This window comes from Protopterus annectens, chromosome 2.part2, assembly GCF_019279795.1.
Source record: "Protopterus annectens isolate FY-2018-M chromosome 2.part2, PAN1.0, whole genome shotgun sequence".
In the NCBI taxonomy this organism is placed as follows: Eukaryota; Metazoa; Chordata; order Ceratodontiformes; family Protopteridae; genus Protopterus; species Protopterus annectens.
This window is the reverse complement of record NC_056730.1, coordinates 1,141,563,915-1,141,586,710: the sequence shown is the minus strand read 5'-3', so window position 1 is coordinate 1,141,586,710 and position 22,796 is coordinate 1,141,563,915.

The window sequence follows — 22,796 nt, the reverse complement described above, 5'->3', positions numbered from 1 at the left end:
CTGAGCTCCTAATCTTACACATAGCGTGTAAGAGTGCAGGGGGCATGTCTCAGAGCAGAACTCTCCGAATATACAGTTCCCCACAATGAAGAACAGCAGAAAACCCAAAAGAATAAGTGAGACTGCTCATAGGTGTCTGCATACCCCCAGCAACATCCCCCCATGTGCACAAGAGCAACAGTAAACACAAGCACTATAAAGATCCTTTGTCATATTTATAAAACAGATTAAATTTAACTGTAGGTGTGTGGATTTGCCCATCACTTAGCTACGGGTAATGCAGCTTAAATGGCAGAAGAGGATAAAAAGGAAACTACATATAAATGAATCAGCATAGAAATAGTTTAGTGGGCAGAACAATTGCCTTATGAGCAGTCATTCCTGGTTTGAGTCCCACTACAGCACATTCCATTTTCCATGTCACATCACTTTATGACCAATATGTTTAGTTGCATAACCTACTAAATAAGATATATTTGTGAACTGGAGTACTGCATTAAATGCAGATGTCAGGTGTCAGTGTAATAATGTTGCAAAGTCCACAGATAGTCACATATGCCCCATAGTGTATATGTGCACAGGATTCATGGATACAAATGGAAGGTAAAATGTGTAATGAATGATAACACCAAACAGCTTCCAAATCCCCCACCTCCCTTAGAACCATTAGACATTACCATCTAAATTAGTGCAGTGGTAAGTGGGAGTAAGCACTAATAAACAATAGTAAGCAGGAGTAAGCATATGTAAGCACTAGTAAATGGGTATAAGGCCATTTGCATCGGGGTAAGCAATGCACACACAGGTTAAGCAATATTGAAGCTAACTCTCTGCAAGCATCGTTAACCGAACATTAGCAGTGCTTACCCTCACTCAAATCCATTCAAACCCGCTTACAACTGCTTAAATGTGCCTTAATCACTCTGTATCCAACAGTTGCTGTTCTGCCCAGTAACAAAATGAACATCCATACAGGTCTTGAACCTAGGACCCTATACACTATAGCCATGGTAGGTAACCACCAAGTCATCACAGCAGTACATAAGATTGAGGTATCGTCAAACAAACCCTCACTATAGTAAAATCAAACTGAACATGTGAAACGAATCAGTAGACAGTCATATGTTCTATAACCTACTACATAACATAAATATGCGAACTGGAGTACTGAAGTAAGCCCAGATGTGAGGTGTAAATGTAATAGTGTTGAAGTCCCCTACTAAACACGAGAACCCCATACAGTGTACATACACATGAATCATAGATACCAGACATATATATAAGATGTAATGAATAATGAATCAATGCCAAAAAGCATATATAATGCAAAGTCAATTTTAAGCAATGCTAAGCATTGCACAGGCCAGCTTAGGAGGTGTAAGCAATGTGTAGGCCAGCTAACTCAATGTGCCCAGTGGTATATCCCTTTAAATAATGCCAACCATAGGTAAGCAGGTTTTCCCATAGCTTAGCCTTTTCAAAACTGGCCAATCACAGCAAAGTGCAGGAATTCCACCCTACTTAAACCCATCAGGTGGGAATACATCTCAAAACTTGTTGCAGCTTCCCCTTGCAGGCACCATGGCAGAAAGGAGAGAGGGAGTGTGCTTCCAGGCACAGAGCTGGGGCATCCAGCAGTCCAGAGTCATGGCAGGACTCCTTGTCAAAGACCATGAGCGGAGACTGCTGCAGGGCCAGTGCCAGGGTTCCCAATATAAGGTAGAAGCCTGGGGCCATCTCGCCCATGACCTCACCAGTGCCACTGGCATACCCCAAACTGGCGAGCAGATCAGGCATCATTATGCTGACCTGAAGTGGAGTAAGGGGGATCTCTTGGATCAGTAGATCCAAGAAGCTAGGAGCTCAGGGGAGGTCCCAGCTGTGTGTAAGTACCACTCCACTACCTGCTTAACAATTGCTAGCTCGTATATTATGGATAGGTATGGCTAAATATTCCACTTATGTCTTTCACAGAAGCAAGTGAGCGGGCCACAAACCAGGAGGCCCATGGCTGTTTCTTGGAGAGGTTGTGATGCAAGGCAGGTTAGTAATACTCTTGCATGTACTGTCATAGAAAATAAATCTAACTGTATTAGTAAGTCAATTGCCTGTAGAAAGCCTGTATTGTTTAAGGCAAGTACTGCATACACCGGAGAATATGGCAGGAAGAGTCTCATATAGTTTGTATGTAAATAAAAGCATAACCACTAAACCACTGAAATGTTTTGCAGTAGTGTGTATTTTAAATTAATTTTGCTTTCTCTGTTATAATGGTTAGGCAGCCTAGCTTAACATCCTGTTGTTCTATGTCTTGCAATGTATGTAGTTGATATAATTCTACTAGCTAATTATTTCCTTAGTAGTCATTCAAACTGTATTTAATTCTTGCAGCAAGAATGAAGCAAGTTTTACTCAACATATTTTGTGATCTAAATGCCTTTGTTGTAATGTTTTAAAGTCAGTTTTTGCAGTCTAGAAGTGTTAAACTGTAGTGGTTTTCTTACTTCACTCAGTCACTTACCTCCACACTACCTCACCACTTCTCCTTCCCACTACTGCCAGGACATCAACCTGGCTTTCTCCTCAATTATCTTAGTTTTTTTTTCCTTTCTCTTACAGCTTGAGACCTTGTGCTCTGATACGGGCTATCTTCTCAGCAGCTATCTAGTACTTCTAAGGAACCTCCCAACTGACAGAATATCCTATTGGTAGAACTTACCATGAAATACCTAGATGTGTTTTTCCTACTGGCTCATTGTGTAGGTGATTACCTACTGATTTTAAATGTAACTCTAACATATTATACTGTTTATCATATTCCTGATTTTGGGCCAGAACACCTGTGGACCTACCCTGAGGCCATCCATCCCTCTCTCCCCCTTTTTCTCTTCTCCATAAACGTGTTTTGAGACTAGGTGTAACTCTTTTGTTTGACCACTAGAGGGCAGCAAAGTACACCTTGTACTCCCTGTATCTTACTAGTATAGTAATTTTCTCTAGAGTTGCTGTATGAACCTACTTTTAGCTATCCATGTTTAACTTATCACATAGCTAACCCCATGGAAGAGACATTCTAGAGTTTAACCTGGTAGTCTGTTAGACAGTAAGACAGAAGAACTAGTAACTTACCTTATCCAAAGTTTGCTGTCTTACTATTGCTTCTTATTTTTCCTTTCTCTCATAATAAGTAAGACAAAAGGGACTCCACTAGCATTTCACAAGTATTAGTGTCTGTAGGAAGTCCTACATACCTGATAAGGTCTTGGAATTTACAGTCTCATTGCAAAATTTATTACCTCTCAGTACTTCTTGGTGATTCCCGCTCCGTTCACCCTATGGGCTCACTCCGCTCCCCTACCCTACCCCCAATTCCCACCCACTCCCAGTGGTCCTACCCATATACTTCCTATACCACACCCTCTCTCATGTCCAACCTATCCATGACTCTAATTAATTTACCTAAACCACACCCATCCTTTACAGCTTTTCCAGTACCCTCCCTTTTACAACCCTACATACACTATTTACATCAGTCACTCCACCTTTAGTAGTTTTTTGTCTACACCTCCTTAACTTATCACTTCCCTAACAACCTCTTTAATCTCACAAGCTCTTTATCTCTTCTACCCTACCCCATCTTCTTACAACTTCTTTATCCTTCTCATTTCTCTTCTATTACCTCCCTATCTTATCTATATACTACTTAAAGAATACTCCTTTACTTGTAACATTTATTTCCTCTCAAATACCCTACCTTAACTTCTCATCTGTTATTTCCTGCCTTTCCCACCAGAAACAGTTTGCACTTACTAAGTAATATGTCTACAATAACTAAAACTATCCTATCCTTAGTAATACTCTCAGCCACTCTTATACCTATCCTTACCACTACCTATCTTCTCACCTCTTTTGAAAATGCAAAATGCTACTACTTTAACTACTCTCCTAAACAAACATTACTATATAACACCACCTTTACACATCCCCAAATAAATATCACCTCTACTTCTAGCTACTTGCTACCTAAATATTGTCTTACACCCATGAAATTAAACCAGCCCTCAATAAAAAAATTCAAAAATCTACTTACCCTTAATTCTTACGTCTTTCTGTACTACAATCACCCACCTTAAAAGATGGTGACATCCACCCTAACCCAGGCCCTTCTAATCTCTCCACTTCACCTATTCTTAGCACCCCTCTCAACACCTTAACTTCCCAGACCAGTCCCTCTAACTTCCTACTAATAGATCATCTTAATATCTGCAGTATTAACAACAAAGTTGCCCATCTCCATGCCCTTTTAGATTTTCACTCCTTTGACATCCTCTGTCTTACAGAAACCTGGTTAAAACCCACAACAAAGGATAATGAAATTATCCCCCCAAGGTATAATATACTGAGACTCGATAGAGTAAAATGCAAAGGAGGTGGAGTAGCCTTACTGTTCAAAAATGACCTACACATCTACTCTATACCTTATAACCCACCTGAAAATAGTAAAGTTGAACTCTTAATTACCAAATTCCAACTCAATTCTAACAAAGCGCTATATATAATCTGCATCTACCTACCACCAGGCAATAACACTGCTACAATAGATGATACCCTATGTTGGTTATCTACTACTTTTCCACAAGAAACTATTATTCTAGGAGATGTCAACACTGACTGCAATAGTATAAATGCAGACAATCCTTCCTCTCACATTAATCTGCATGGCTTTTATCAAACCATCTCTACCACCACTAGAATTAACAAACCTAATAATAAAGAAACTATACCAGATTGGATACTAATCAATAAACAAGAACATACTTATAAAGTAGGGACCCTACCTGATGATGTCAGTGACCACATGCTCACCTACATCATTAGACAAAGGCATGACACTACAAATGCCCCCAACTATAGGACCTTTCGATCTAAGAAAAATTTCAGCCTGCACTATTTAAAACAGAACTTAGTGCCTGTGACTGGAACCCTCTAAAAACTCTCCCTCTTGAAGAAGCTGCTAAATATTTCAACAACAAATTCTTAACAATCCTTGACAGACATGCACCTAAACGATCCATTAGAACAAAATCCAAACCTGCCCCATGGCTCTCAAAAGATACCAGACAAAAAGTTTACTTATAAATAAGTCCTGGACTAAGTGGAGAGCAACCAGAAATACCCCAGATCAACAAACCTTTAGACAGTTGAGAAATGCTACAAAAAAGCAATTCTCTCTGATAAAAAAGCTACTTTTGCAAACTGCAGCAAAATCACCACACTAATCCACAAAAGTTCTGGGCAAGAATAAATAACTTCCTTCACCCTGGCCAATCTAGCACTCCTTCCCCTCTAGGGTCAGAAAACAATACCTCCCATCAAACTGCCAATACCTTTAACACTTTCTTCACAAATACCATACAATCTCTAGCCAACCAACTAGCAACAGATAACTCTGATCTACCTAACTCCTTACCTCATACTCAGCCTACATTCCAACTAAAACCCATCCCTACCTCCTACATCTATAAACTTATCCACAAACTCAAACCTTGTACCCCCTCAGCCAATAACTTACCATCTGAATACTTTCAGCAAGCTGCCAAAGTAGTCGCCTATCCTATATCCATCCTGATTAACCGTACCATAACTGAAGGAATCATTCCAGATCTCTGGAAAATCTCTCATATTATTCCCTTACACAAAGGAGGTAACACTACTGACTATTCTAACTACAGGCCTATAGCCCTCCTTTCTCCAATAGCCAAAATTATGGAAAAATTTATTCACCAACAGCTTATGAACCACTTACTAAAACATAACATTCTAGCTAACTGTCAGCATGGTTTCAGGCCTTATCATAGTACCACCTCAGCTCTGCTATCCTTCACCAACACCATTAATAATAACCACAATAATAACAGCCTCTCATCAGCACTCTTTCTCGACCTGTCCAAAGCCTTTGATATGGTTAACCATCACCTACTCTTGAATACTCTGTCATCCTTTTCCCTTGACACCAAAGCAATTCTCTGGTTTAAGTCCTACCTTAGTAATAGACAGCAAGCAGTCCTTTGGGACAATCAACTATCTTCTCACCTTCCCATTTCCCTAGGAGTCCCTCAAGGATCCATTCTTGGTCCACTCCTATTCTCATTATTTATCAATGACCTTCAAATAGCCATTCCTCTAACCACCTGTATACAATATGCTGATGATTCTACAATCCTATGCTCTGCCAGCTCTATATCTGAACTTCAGTCTATAATCCAAACAGCTTTCAACACTGTAGAGTCATGGTTCTCTAGACGGTGCCTTTTTTTGAACACAAAAAAGACCAAGCTACTATTGTTTACGCCAAACAGTAAGTCCCCCCCATAGATTTCTCCATTCACTCTAGAAATGGTACCCTTATATCCCCAGACTTTTCCACCAAACTATTAGGAATTACAATTGATAATAATCTCACCTTTCACATTCACATTAATAACACTATTAAATCTGTTAATAAAAAACTGGGCTCCCTATATAGGATAAAACCTTTCTTGACTCCAACTGCCAGAAAGACTATTGCCCACTCCCACCTAATTTCAACTCTACTGTATGCAGCTCCCATATATACTAATCTAAAAAAAGTAATCTTACCAAACTATCCAACTCCTATAATAGTATTGCTAGATTTGCCACTGGAAACCCATATAGAACTCACCATTGTTATAACCTTCATCAACTAGACTGGCTGGAACTAAAAAATCTTCTGATACTTTCCCAACTTACCATCACTCATAAAATTTTTTATCAACCTAATAATACACCAGTACTAAACAACCTTATATCACCCTATAGGAATCTTGAGTCCTTACGCTCCTCCAATAGACTACTTATTAGGACCACCAAGTCAAACAACTTAGCTGGTGACTCACTATTCTCAAATACCGTAGGAAAACAATGGAACCTCTTGCCCTCTGACCTTACCACACTTCCATCCCTCTCTCTCTTCAAACAAAGTCTTAAGGCATACCTTAAAAATCACTGGCTATGCCCTTGCTGTTACTCAGACTGATCCTCTGGACTTCTCATTGTCATCTCTTGGCCTCCCACTCTCCTACTCTCTTTCCTATATTCTCCCCTAAATTAGAAGGTACTTAAGTAATCTCTACTACTTGACAACAATCAGATATCTTGTCTGCTGAGATATCAATGTACCCTGTTGGTAGTATTCCCTGCCTCTTGATTAATATACCCTCCTTTTTTTTTCTCCCTTCCTTTTTTTCTAATAATATGTCTAGCATATAATCCTTAGGAAAAGTAACTGTGCATAAACTAGATTTACCAAAGTTTTAAAGGTATTTTCTAATAGTGTCTTGGGATTGCCCTAGACTTACATGCTGTAAAATGTTCTGTAAATGTATGATGTATCTTGTATAGTATGTCTTTTTGCCTTCCTAAAATTTATAGCTAATTCCTTTTTGTCTATTTTAAACCTTTTGATGTCGTGGTGGTATGTTTTACAATTGGAGCTTTTCTCCTCAGGCCTCTGCTGAAAATGGAAATATATCCAGCTGGACTAGCCCTGTTAACAAATGTTAAATAAATAAAAATAAAATAAAAATAACAGCCTGACAATAAAGGTCTAACTGCTGGACTGCTCTGGTATCACATGGTAATGAAATTTTGCAATCACTTAATAGTACTGTTGTATTAAACACTGTTACCCACACTGTGCAACATAAATAGAATGTGTAGGAAAGTATGTATATGACTGGTGTAATCCCCAGAGGTCAATTAGTACAACTGAAAGACACATAGATAGAAATCAGTGAAGACAGACAACACAATCTGAAAAGCACACTCAACTGAGATGTGAACTGTTGTATTTTTAGCACACACAGTCATGGTTTGAATCCTGGGAGTGGTAGTAGTCTGCATACTGAATCATACCCCACAACTGTACAGATATGTTTAGAATGTCCAGTAAATTGGCCCATATCTGCTGCCTGTCACCCTATCCCCCTGGGAAATCAGTGGGATGATCCCAGATGTATAGGCAGCAAACAGGAAATACAAGTGATTGTTACACATCTACGAGAACAAAGTTGGCACACTAACAACTCCCCAAAATCTTATGAGAGTAATAAGCCACGTATTTCCCATTTACACCTCCATGTTGTCAAGCTGTGACCAGAGTGTGTACAGTAGCAGAGTGAGATGCATGTGCATAATAGTAAGGTGGAATCTGGTACTTTATGTGGCAACATTCAAGCAGTGCTAACAAACATTGCTCCCACAGGTCTGTCAGATATGAACACTGTGCCCAAAAATACAAGAATGATACCCTGTACTGGTACTGTTTACTCTGGTATTGTATGGCATTGTGACTGATGTAGTTGCTCTGAATAATAGGGTATTACTCATCACTGTCACCCACGCTGTGCTGTATAACATAACTGTTTAGGAAATCCCAATAAGAGTGTTGTAATACAAGGTCAGAATGCAAAACCACAGGAGAATTATAAGACAGAAAGCAGACAGGAGATATGCAGCAATATCTATATAGCACACACAACTGTGATGGACAGTGTTATAGTTTTAGCAGATGCAGTCATGGTCTGAATCCTGGGAGTGGAATGTGAATTGTTGTATTTTTAGCACACACAGCCATGGTTCAAATCCTGGGAGTGAAAGTAGGCTGCATACAGAATCATACCCCACAACTATACAGATAAGTCCAGACTGTCCAGTATATTGGCCCATATCTGCTGCCTGTCATCCTGTCCCCCTGGGAAATTAGTGGGATGATCCCAGATGTTTAGGCAGCAAACAGGAAAATCAACTGATTGTCACACATCTATGAGAACAAACCTGTCACACTAGCAACTCCCCAAAATCTTATGAGAGTAATAAGCAACGTATGTCCCATTTACACCCCAATGTTGTCAAGCTGTGACCATAATGTTTACAGTATGTGCATAACAGTAATGTGAAATCTGGTACTTTGTGTGGCAACATTCAGGTAGTGCTAACAAACATTGCTCCCACAGGTACGTTGGATATGAACATTGTGCCGAGAAATAAAAGCTTGATACCCTGTATTGGTACTGTTTACACTGGTATTATATGGAATTGGGGGTGTTGCAGTTGCTCTGAATAATAAGGTATCACTTATCACTGTCACCTACACTGTGCTACATAATATAACTGTGTAGGAAATTCTGTATAAGAGTGTTGTAAGTCACTAAAGGTTGAAGAGGGCAATAGTCTACATATGTCCCGGTTCACCTGCATGTGGTCAAGACATGGCCAGAGTCTGTGCAAAAAGAGATGCACAGGTATGTGCATAACATCAACCTGGAATTTGGGAGTATGTGTAGAAACAGTTAGTGTTAGCAAACAATTCCTTCACAGGTATACCAGGTAAGAGGGGTATACTACCGGTAAAACCAGTTCATGTATAAAGATGACGACAGCCATATCACTTTCCAAACTAAGGCAATAGAGCAGTGTAGTAATACTTGTAAGTTACAGATAACAGCACTGACAAGGAAGGTAATGCAAGCTACAGGAATATACTAGTTGTTAATTGACATCTTTCTCTCCCCCTGCCATATCTGTAACATTTCAATAAATACCCATCTCAACTGGTATGTGATGACTCCACTGTTATGTTGGGACATATGTCCTATTGGTTGATAATTATTTAAATCTGTTTCTATGCATGTGCTATGTTGAAATACTCCAACATTGGTGGCATGGTGCCATCAATGTACCGGCATACTGTTGTTATTACCACTGTTGTCCCATATATGCATGTGTTCCGTTTGCTATGCAACTGTTCTGTAACTGGTGTCTGGGTTAATGGGAATATCTATGCATGCTGTTATACCAAACCCTGGAATGTGTGGACTATTACTAGCCCACATATGTTGATACACCATAAACACCATAGCACGTATGGGAATGCGGGTCCCAGTGGACCCACCTGCCCCACCTCAGCTGGCTGTGGCACCAGGAACCAGCACATCTGGAGCCCAACCCAGGACCTCCTTGTCCATTGGTCCTGCACCACCTTCAGGTGGAACCACCACAGGCGATGGTGCTCCCTCCCTCCCCCCTGAGATCGGGCGCAGACAAGAAGCTGTCACCCGTTGCCAGGTCCAGGTCATGGTGCGTAGAGAGCTTGATCAGCAGTTTGGAGATCTTCTCCACCAGCTCCAGGGCCACGGGTCATGAGCAGAGGGTCAGCCTGGCTCTCCGACTCAGCCAACCAACAAAAAACTCATGAAGCACTGCTGTAGCTGCCACTTCTTTATTTTACTTCATCTGGTACCACGGCCACACCTTCAGGGCTGTGAAGGTGCAGTGGTGACAGCCCATTGGTGGGGACCACAGTCCCACTGTTTCCATTAGGGGGCTCATGGGCTTCAAATTTCCCAACACCCCTCCCCATCAAGGTGTTTACCCCCACATGTGTCATATACTGCCCCTGTATGCGTCTTGTTTGTCTTGTCTGTTAACCTACCCAACCTACCACCCCAAATATATCTACTATCCCTTCCCAACATCCCACTCTCACCTGGAAAAAAAAAGGGCAATCTGTTCCCATAAAAAAATCTCGCCCCATACATAGCTGTCCATTGTGCACACGTGTCCACTGGACACATGTAATCTGGTCTAATTAGCATCAAAACATATTATTGTTGTCCACACCCCTCTCTCAGGGGTTTGAGTGTCCAAATCTACTGCCAAAGTCAGTGTATATGTACAGCTGTTGCTCTAGAAGAAATGGGCAGCTATGGACTTTCCCTACACCCACCTGCACATCCCTAGCTATTTTCCCCACTATCTTTCCCTCTTTTTGCCCCTTTTTCACCACTGTTCTAGCAACACTTTTTTTTTCTTTTAAAGAAATTAGCGCAGGGGTAAGCAGGAGTAAGCACTTTTAAGTAGCAGTAAGCGGATTTAAGCCTGGTTGCGCGGGAGTAAGCAATGCCTACACAGGTTAAGCAATTGAGAAGCTAAATCAGTATAAGAAACTGTAACCAGAAATTAGCATTGCTTACCTCTGTACAAACCCGCTTACAACTGCTTAAAACTGCCTTAATCGCTCTGTATCCAACAGCCCTTGTTCTGCCCAACAACAAAATAAACAGCCTTTGCAATCCTCGAAACCAGGACCCTGCACACTATAACAAAAGTGATTTACCACTAAGCCATGTCAGATACACATAACCCTGATGTTTTCACAAGCAATCAGCATTCCTAGGATACATATACACAGACACATATATGCAGATACATATATATATATATATATATATATATATATATATATATATATATATATATATATATATATATATATATATATATACATATATATATCTATATATATATATATATATATATAGATATATATATATATATATATATATATAACTACACATACACACACAGATATATGTATAGGAAGATACATATGTAGAAGGTGCATACAATACGGAACAACCACTATGCCTACAGCTGCCACCGAACCAAATGGACACTGTTTGAGCCACCCATACAAATGATGATTGTTACCTGCAACATATACCCACAGAGTGATCAAAAGATATAACACCACACACAGGTTTGCATACATGGGAAAGCTTTATTTGTGTACTATTACAGTTGTATATGCCTTGTTATATAGCTGTTCAGACACTGACATACATATAAACAGAGTAATGCAGCTATGAAACAGTTATATTAATACAGTAGTCTTGAAAGGTTTACATATGTTGCTGTCCAGGCCAAGGCCTTCAAGTAGTACCATAGTAAAGACAGACTGGGCCACAGGATACCAAGCAATCAACAGTAAGTAATGTAGCTGTATAAGTCCAGCAGCCTCTATATACACTCTGTACACAATCCCTAGGGGGTAAAGACCTCAGTTGACATAATGGGGATGCATCTGTTACATAACAATGCATAACTGACACCATCACAATCACGCTGACAAACAGAACAGTCTGTATGGCAAGAGGCAGTAGGCCTGCATTTACCCAAGGTGAATTATATGGTAATGTACATCCTGATACCTTAAGGCAGCTCACCTCTGATACCCCCACATGTAGTAACAGCCTAGGTTAGTTATGGTGCACCCCTCAGACTCAATAATATAGGGCCATATACCACTGTTACATACACTGGCCACTGGAGTGCATAATGGCACACATGTATTGTGTAGGTGAAGCCCATACATATATGGATCCAACCCCACAGTATCTGTGGGGACACAACAGCAGTGGACTGATGGCAGGAATGGCAGCATGACATAATCATAGTCCACTACATAACAACCCCTGACAGCATGTCATATGTACAAAGCCTGGTATGTAGGTAGAGGACAGAGGCTGGAACACAGGCCCGTATGTGTAAAACTGTTGTCATACACTAAGCAAGTCACTGGTGTTACAGAATAGTCTGCAACATAACCTTAGTAAGGAATATGAAGTTAGAAACAGAAATGGAGTTAGCCATGTACTGATAGCACTAAACACACACACTGCCAGTGATATATCTGACACAAGACCTGTGTGCTGGACAGACAAAACATAACAGGCACACCTCTGGCCATCAAGTGGATAGGCCCACAGTTGAGAGCTATGCAGACAGACTGCATTCCAAGTTAAACTAGCATGTACACACAAACCCTGTAACACTGGTGCTATACAATGCATACAACAAAACTACTCACACTATGTCTGTAGTTCTGGAATCTCCTACAAATATGTAGCTGGCCTGAGTGTTCAGGGTCTCCTGTAAGAGGTATTGCTACCTGCTGTCTGTAACACTGCTGCCCACACACAGGAAGGATGTTCATCATACAGGAAAGGCAAAGGGGCCACGCCCACATGATGTAGGGATCTACAGTAATTGGTTGCCATGACAGTGGTAACTGGAAGTACTGCACAGCATGCTGCATGCAGGTAGCAATTGGAGGACACTGATTGGTGCAGATGCCATTACCTGATCATGTGCATCACCTACAAATACCATGCTGCAATCTATGCAAAGCAGCTCATTCCATTTACTGGAGAGAGAGTGAGAGAGCGAGATACAGAGAGTGTGTATTTAAGGCACAGAAAAAAAAAAAACATCCAGAAGCAACTGCATTCCTAGAACAGGTGTGTTAAGTATATATGTATGTAATTGACCATAGTACTTTGCCCAGAATAATGGGATAGATAATGTGGAATGATTTATATGTGCCTTCAGGTGTTGTTGAAATGATGTTCAGCTGAACAACTGTTAAGGACAATAGAGTCCGTCCCAGTGGCCATACCCATCAATCATGCAGAGCAGCACTGACTGATAAGATGTAAGCCATCATAGTGTGTGTTGTGTAATGAGAAGTATGTATATTACATGGCCAATAGCTGGTGGCAGAAGTAATGACATAATGATGGATACATGGGTTCCACAGCCCACCTCTTTCAGGATACTCAGGTTAACCTGTATTGTAGCATGCAGGAATGCCATAGGTGTGTAATAGGGTACCTGCAATCTGGCCCTACATGTACCCCCCCAATGTCAGGCTGTGTGCGTATGTGGCACCTGTCTGTGTTGTAGCAAGGCACAGCTGTACAGAAAGGTGTTGTGAGATTGTGGACCTGATACCTGAAAGTACCCTGCATATAGGTATGCATATGTGTACATATATATACATATATATATATATATATATATATATACATGTATGTCCACAAATATACAAATACCCATGTGTAGACATATATATGAACACATATATACATCTTATATATCTACACATATATAGATATATGCCTATATGCACATGTCTACATATATACAAACACACACACAAACATATATATGTATGTAAATACATGTCCCCTATATTACAGCCACAGTGCTTCAGGCTATGGGCGAGGAAACAGCACACATAGCAATACAGACAGTTATCTACAGCTGTCAGTGTGTGCAATATGGATGGGTATGTCACATGTGAACCCCTTGTTGGGACCACATTGCCCTTGTCTGTGAGATATGGCATGGGAATATGGGGAAGTATGGCAGGTATAGTTGTGGAGGTGGCCAGGGTTGATATAGAGGATAGCCTACAGGGGTGGTCTGTGATACATGTGGTGGGTAAACACCCTGGATGGTGTATGTGGTCTGTGATGTGGACACCCCATGGGCCCCAATATGGACACAATGGGAACAAGCCTCCCACCCACTGCTACTCACAACAGCAGTCCATGTCCCAAATGTGCCTGGCATGGAGACTGAGCAGGAGGAGCATGTGGGCCCTGTGAATGTGTACTGGGTGTCTCAAGGTGATGTAGCACATCCCACATGTGTCTCTGGAGCCTGTTATGGAACAGACACTGGACCTAACCTCAGGGGACAGGAACATGTCTGTGTGTGCCCACAGCGGAGGGACAACATCCCTTGAGTTGGTTCCATCTGATGGTATTGGTGGACCAGTACATGAGGAGGCCCCAGGGTGGGTCACACATGTGATGTGGCCTGGTAACATGGGGCAGATGAGTTTGGAGAGGTAGTTCTGATGGCCAATAGCACATATACATGCTATTGTGTCACTGTTATAGAACATATGTTGGTAGTTATGGTCTACACAATCCTGGAACATGTCTAACAGCATGAATAAATAACCCTAATAATACAGAATGTCAGATGTGTAGCAAACACATAACAAGCATACCACTGGCATATATGAAACAATTGTGGCCCTGACAATGGCATGCAGGTGAATAGTCTGTAACAGGCCAGCAATGATAGTGTCCACACAGGGAGCATGGCTACAAATACATTGCACAAAGCGTGGCACAGTACAATATCTACCCCATTGGTAGGTATCCTGTAGCCATACCTATTGAGTTGTGTGTACAGTTTGTTGTCGCTGATATGATGGGGGGGGTGGCAGTGATGTGTATTAAGAACTGAGGTAACCTTGCTGCATGATTTGCTCACACCTGTGTCCATCTTTATGTCTTTCAGGCACGATGTCCCATGGAAGGCTGCCAGCCTACACAGCAGTGGAAAATTAAATTCTGCTGACTGACCTCATACAGCACTATGCAATCTTGTTTGGCCAGGCCACCCATGATAAGCAGGAGTAGACTGCCCTGTGGAACGACCTAGTCCACAGGGTAAATGATGTTGGACTACACAACTGCAGTTATGAGCAGGTCTGTCATCATTGTTCTGACCTGCTTTGCAATGCCCATCGGCGTGCTGCTGCAGTCTAGGGGGATCACCTCACCACAGATTTTCTTAGTGAAGTTGACAAAGTACAAAGAATGTTCCAACAGAGAGGTTATCTCTTTGAATTGACCCAATCTGTTAAAGAATATGTGATTGGGAAAAGGGATACTGATTTTGCGCCCCTACTAAGTAAGCATAATAATACAAATAATATAGCAGTGGACAACAATGGGAGTAACTATCTGAATAAGAAGACAGCATTACCATACTTAAAACTTACTTATTATAAGGGCATAGGATGGCTCAAAAAATGTATCAATGAAACATGGGAGGTGTTCAGGACAATGTCCACCAGGGTAACCGTGTTTCAAAACACATTGACATACAGTTATAGAAGGAATCAAAATTTGAAAAATATTTTTGAGAGAAAGAGACATTCAGAGGTAGGTGAAGTTGTCTCTAATAGAAGAGGTACCTTCAGATGTGGTAGATGCCCACAATGCCCCTTTATACCTGATGAAAAAGAACTATGGATTCCGAGTTTATGTATGAGATTGAAGGAAAGAAAATATAGTAGTTGTTATACTAAGGGGGTGGTATATATTGCATTTTGCAAGTATTGTTGTGGATACTACATTGGTAAAACGGAACGACATCTGAGGAAGAGAATATATGAGCACATTAGGGACATCAATAGGAAAGACGAGAACAATGTCCTTTATAGACATTCTCTTACATGTCATCAAGCTAATTTCAAGTTTTGGGTTTTAGAGGAAGTGGAACACTTTGAAAGAGGGGGTGACTGGGAGACTTGGTTAGAATATAGAGAAATGATTTGGCAGTTGAAAATGGATGCATGTTTTGGTAAGGGTTTAAATGGCCACGTCTCCATTACACCAGCCCTAAAAATATTATCTGATGATCCAAAAAGATACAAAATTTAAGGTTGCTTTTACATAAAGGGTGTTTTTCTTATGGTTTTGGAATAATGTAATGTTTTACAGGAATATCAAGTTACATTTCATAATTATATAGTGCAATTTTATATTCAGCATATTTTTTTATTTATATTTATTTATATATATATATATTTATATACAATTTTATACATAATTTTATATTTTATACATATATTTATTATTGACATTTATTATATATATTTGGTGCAATATATGTTTTATAAGATTTGTTTATATATTTATATATATATATATATATACATATATACCATTAACCTTTCACATATGCAAAAATTAGCACAACAAGGTCGAAGGTTTTACTATAGACTTATTCAACTTTGTAGGTTTTATTGGCATTGTTTTATGTTGTGCATTAGAACTATCCCCTAAGGTATGTTTTTGAAGGGGCTTTTTACCTGTATTTGTGTCTGTGATCAGTGGTAAAAGTACAAAAATCATCATTTTTTGTATGAAAATTCTTTCAGGCTCAAGGTTTCAGCAATTTCTGTTCTTTGCTGCAATGGGAGAATATGTCTTTAATGCTTGTTAGAATGATTAGTATGGCCAGCCAATGACTTTTTATTTCTCTTCATTTCTTTTTATTACCTAACAGTATTTAATTTAATTGAAATTAATTGATGTGTGTTTTTTCATATAAAAGGAATGATTTGAGCAAGGTTAATTGATTCTGAATAGGTCTCCGGTGGGAGACGAAAGCGCTAAATCAGTTCTTTTAAACTGTACTTTATTTATAATAAAATAATTTCTCTCCTGGAGCTATTGGTGGTGATTATCCAAGAATCATTTCACATGGTGGAGCTATTGGTGGTAAATGATGCATTATAGCTGTTAGTAACACTGGTTGATTGTGGTCTCTATAATCTTATCCATTTGTGTTGTAGGTGTACATGTGTCAGCATGAGGATAGTCTGCAGTCATATTCCACATTGGGGTATGGGACTGTGGTGACACAACGGCTGTGACATATCTGGGGTACAGTTGAACACATGTCACAGGTTAGTATAACAGTTATTGCCTGTGCCACATGGACAGGTGACCCGCTTGGGCATGTATAATCTGTAACCTGATGTAGTCCCATCCACATAAACTCACACTGTTACTTGGCAACACTGGGACTAGACCCCTACCTAGGTATGTAGTGATACTGATGTGTGGCTTCCATTGCACACACCACACAGCATTTAGTGTGAGGTGTGTCCCAGGTTACATGTTACATGCAGAACATTCCCAGACATGTACAGTATGCTAATGGGGGATGTACTGGGTGTATATGGACAGTACATAGTGCGACATACCTTCATATACAGATTAACAGACACATAACAGGCAGACACACATCTGAGAGACCAGGGCTTGTCACTGCTAACTAACTTGACTGTGTTCCCAATGTGCTACAGGTAGGCTGCACACAGCACATGCATAACTGGCCTGGAATGTGGTATCAGTTACCTGTATGGTTGATGGTGACTGTGGTAACCATAACATGGTACATGGGACATATACTGGGTGTACCTTGGTGTAATGACAGTGTAGACAGCTCCCACATCCCCCAGTGGATATTGTACTCCCTGACAACCATGATGACACTCTGATATACCCACCATCACACACTGGCCACGACTGGGATACATTGGCCACGACTGTCATACAACCCATTGTAGATCCCAACATTGGTACTACAGGGATATACATCTAATGCACATGCCACAGGCATAGCAGGGTGTTGCATTGTCATGCCTCATCGATGGGCAGCAGCAGCACTAGCTGTACTACTGTGTGGCAGTGTGTATTGTAATAGGAGTATGTGGCTTCAGAATGCTGTACCCTACAGGTAAACTGACATGCACACATACACACACTTGCCAGTGGGTATCCCATGCCTATCAACCCATTTGTACAACACTGTTGTGATGGTACTGTAAGGCTCATGTAGCCAGTATGGAGAGGAGCTTAACAGGGTACATGTAATGTCCCATACAGCAGCAGCCACAACTGGCTATGGAAATGGGTGTTGTGGTGGTTGTGCAGGCCCTAATGGAATTCCCATGTACAGGTGTGCTAACACACAGACACTGCTATGCTCAGTCATGCACACATACCCATGTGTAAGTACTGGGGTGCATCTCTGCAGGTGGTCATAGCTGTGTACCTGGCTATTGTCCAAGGGGAATGGGTTGTGTAGGGGTTGTGTGTACAGTGGTATCCTGCCACCTGCCATGTAGCAGCAAGCAAGCCATTGACAGACACTACTGTGGTGACCCTCAGGGTGGAAGTGACATGCATCAGCCATTTCACCAGGTGTCTCTTGCACATGGCCACTGAGGTGGTCAAGTTGACATGCATGCAACATGCATTACAACACATGGTTAGTGTCTATGATGGAGACCTGCACCCAAACATGTTCAGTTGACAGTGGTAGTGTAGTGGAGGAACCTGTGGCATGTGGTGCATACAGGGTGTTATCTCCAATATGTGCTAGTTCTTACACAGCTGGGCAGACATGTCAGTGTCAAGCAAGCTTAGGATGCCTGTACATACCCCAGCGGGATACCTGCCATCTGCACATCTGTACAGGGACTGACAGTCATCCGCTTGGCAAGTAGCTATGCCACAAGATGAATTTGTTGACAGATAGATGTTTGACAACAATGTGTATGCCATAACTACATGTCAAGAGCCCTCACTATCATGTGCTGTACAGATGGTAGTCTGCAGTTACATTCCACATGTCAGATCATAACCCAGTAGGGGTTATATACTGTGACACTGCTTACACACCAGGGATACAACAGGGAGGTCTCAGAGTCCAGCTATGCCTGCAGGTGTGCCTGTTGTTACTACTACATTTAGCACTCTACTCTTGCATGGGTAGGCACTGTCAACATCATACACTACATGCTAGTGTGACAACACATACCCTGGGCTACTACCCCTGTATTTAATAAAGTCACATGGATAACAGTACTGTACAGGCCTCACATATGTCTGTGTCCCAGACATGACACTCACACCCCTTGATACCATAATGACAGCACACAGGCCCATATATTGTACATGGCATTACATACACTTATTACAGATGTCATTACACTGCTATGTTATCAGACTGGGTGGTGGGAACTGGTTAACAGAGCTAAGCCGTGCTTAGCAGGTATCAACATTGCTCCAATATAACAGCTATGCTGATTTACACACTGCTACGTGAAGCCTACATGGTGTAAGTGCCCGTGCATTTCCCCATAGCTTAGTACCACTTAGCTTATCGCAACACCATGCAAACATGCTTAAAGCTGCTCAAAACTGCCTTAACCACTCTGTATCTGACAGCCCTTTTTCTGTCTAGCAATAAAATGAACAGCCCGTGCAGGTTTTGAACCCAGGACCCTGTAAACTAAAGTCACAACACACAACCAGTATGCCATGACCACTGTGAAGACAGCTGTTTTTTTCCAATATATCTGTCAATGCACATGTTGATTAGTATTGAACAATTGCCTTTACTACCACAATTGTGTTGCACTTGTTATTAATATGACTGTTGCATTACATATGTTGTTTTAACATAATGTACACATAGCTGATGCATACAGTGAGATACATCTGAGAGAGTATACACAACCGTGAGGTTTACACATGACAGGAATATTGATATATACATATAATAGGTTGATATATGTCTACATGTACATACACATGTATATTCATGTATATGTTTGTATACACATCTGCATAGTGCAACATATATATGGGCATGTGTACATCTCTCCGTATGTACATATATGTGTGTGTGTGTGTGTGTGTGTGTGTGTGTGTGTGTGTGTGTGTGTGTGTGTGTGTGTGTGTGTGTGTGTGTGTGTGTGTGTGTGTGTGTGTGTGTGTGTGTGTGTGTGTGTATATATATATATATATATATAGATAGATATAGATATATATATATATGTGTAGACATATGTATATATATATATATATATATATATATATATATATATATATATATATATATAGATAGATATATATATATATATATATATATATATATATATATATATATATATATATATAGCTATATATGTATGCACATCCTGTGTGTACAGGTATGCCTAATGATGTAGATATATATGTAGATATCTATAACTATATGTGCATACATATCTATTCTGATATATCTATTGCTGTCAATATGCATGTAGATATCCATAAGTATATGTGCATATGTATCCCTATCTGAATATGTGTAGACATATATTGCTCTGTATATGTGCATATCTGAGTGTTTATATGTATATGTATGTACATATACATATCCATCTATGCATGTCGTTATGTACATGTGTATATATCTATATAGATATATGGATAATTATATATGCATATATGTCCACCATATGTCCTGAACATGGAGTGGAGCCCTACCTCAGCCCCAGTAGTCCCAACCTCATAGTGCAAGGGAATGTCAGGTATGTAGTGCAGGTATATATGTAGGCTATTGCTACTGTGATATGGGTTGTCTTCACAGACATGTTGTGTGTGGGAGGTCACATCTGCCTTTAACATTTGCGCCATTGTCTACTGACAGACATCCTAAGGACATCTTAGTACAGTACCATTGCTAGCACAGTACTGATCCTGTGGACTACAGCAGAGATATGGTCAATACATGTGAAGATTTTGACACATTCTGGTCAGTCCTGAGGTATACACAGATCCCCTTAGTGCAAGACATGTAGACCAAGCCTGGCAATGTGGATGTTAACAGCCATGTAGATGGGTATAACACATAAATACTGGTATATATTTGCCCCCATAGGTTATGAATTCACACACCCCTGTCTGTCCTGCCACATAATAACTGCTGGTACAGAGGTATGGCCAAATACTACCCACTAGTTAGAGACATACATCTGTACAGCATCCCACTGCTTTGTCTGACATACATGACTGTTATGGGGGCTTAGCAGCAGTACATCTGGCAAGTATCTGGACATAACATCACACTGGGTAAGTACACTAAGCTGCTAGGCATGTAACAAAGCACTGTGCAGGCTATAGCCAGACTTCTGCAACACTGGCCTACGTGTCTTATGGGGGAATACGCATGTACCTGCATATTTAACAGGCTCTACAGGCATGTCACAGCACAGAGTAACAGACACCTGTGTGAAAGTGCATAACCACAACCAATGTGAACACAGCCCCAGCCATATATGCTAGCTAGCATAATATTACAGTATATGGACTATCTGATCAACACCATCCTCATATGTGCCACTCACACACTAACCCTACATATACTGGGCCACTACACAGTGTGGGCTGATGCCTGTCTGTGGTATGGGACATGTGTGTGTTTGACCCTACAAACATGTAAGCTGATAGGGTAACATACAATGGAGCAGCATGTAACAGCAGACAGAACAGGACCAAGAACAATGACATCTACCAGAGTTTGTACACAGGCCAAGGTACATACTCACAATACACACACTGTCGACAATCACCATAAGTACACAGACCTCAGTACTGTACACACAACTACAGTATTCCCAGGTTATGTCCTCAAAGAAAACCCCTACTATACATAACATGTCACAGTCTGATATCCCACTGGCTTGTTATCAGATATGATGTCAATACATTATGGTGAACAGGATATATGCACCTCTTACTGCATGACATATGTACACAGGTTGACAGAGCTGTGGCTGGAGGCACAAACACAGGGCCAATATTGACATGTTGCTGTGATAACCTCACACATTTACTGTTGTAACAGGGTTTGTTGCAACATATGTCCTATGAAGGATATGAGGTCAGTAACTCTCATGTCTGTCACCATGTACTGTCTGCAATCCTCACACTATGCTTCTGCAGTTCACAGGTAGGTGCTCTGTGGATAACACAAGAAACAAAAGGCACCACACACTGCCCAGTATGCAGATGACCCTACAGATTGGGGTTTCCTCAGTAACATAGCACTGTCATGACAGGTATTAAAACAGGTATAACAGCCATATCCACACACACCCTGTTAAACCAACATTACTCCAAGATCAGAATAGCAACACTTACATTCTGTAGTCATGTCAGGCACATCCCCCTCATGTGTGTTGGCCTGTTTCCACAGTGTATGTTGTCAGAGGTGAATCCCCAATCCATCTGTGATGCTGTTTGCCAAACAACAAATCTAGGTCCTGCTCACAGTGAATGGAAAGGCCCAACACCAACATGATGTTCCTAGATATTAGAGTGTGTTTCCATGCAATTGGCTATGGAAATGCTACAGCTGTTCCACATTGCAATCAGCTAGAGGAGGAATGCAATTTGTGCAGAGGCTATCAGATGATCATGAGCCTCACTTACAAAACACATGCTGCTGCCTAGGTAAAGCAGGTGTAAGTCTCCACATCCACCAGTGAGGGAGTGAGAGAGGCAGACAGAGGCAAAGATAAGTCAGGGAGAGGTGGGAGAGTAAAACTTAAACATGTTTGTGCTGCACACCTACCAGTATAGGGTATCAAACCCCTGACTGACTATGTATTGCTATCACATGTCTATACAGTTATTGGATGCACCACATAAGTTACATGTTGA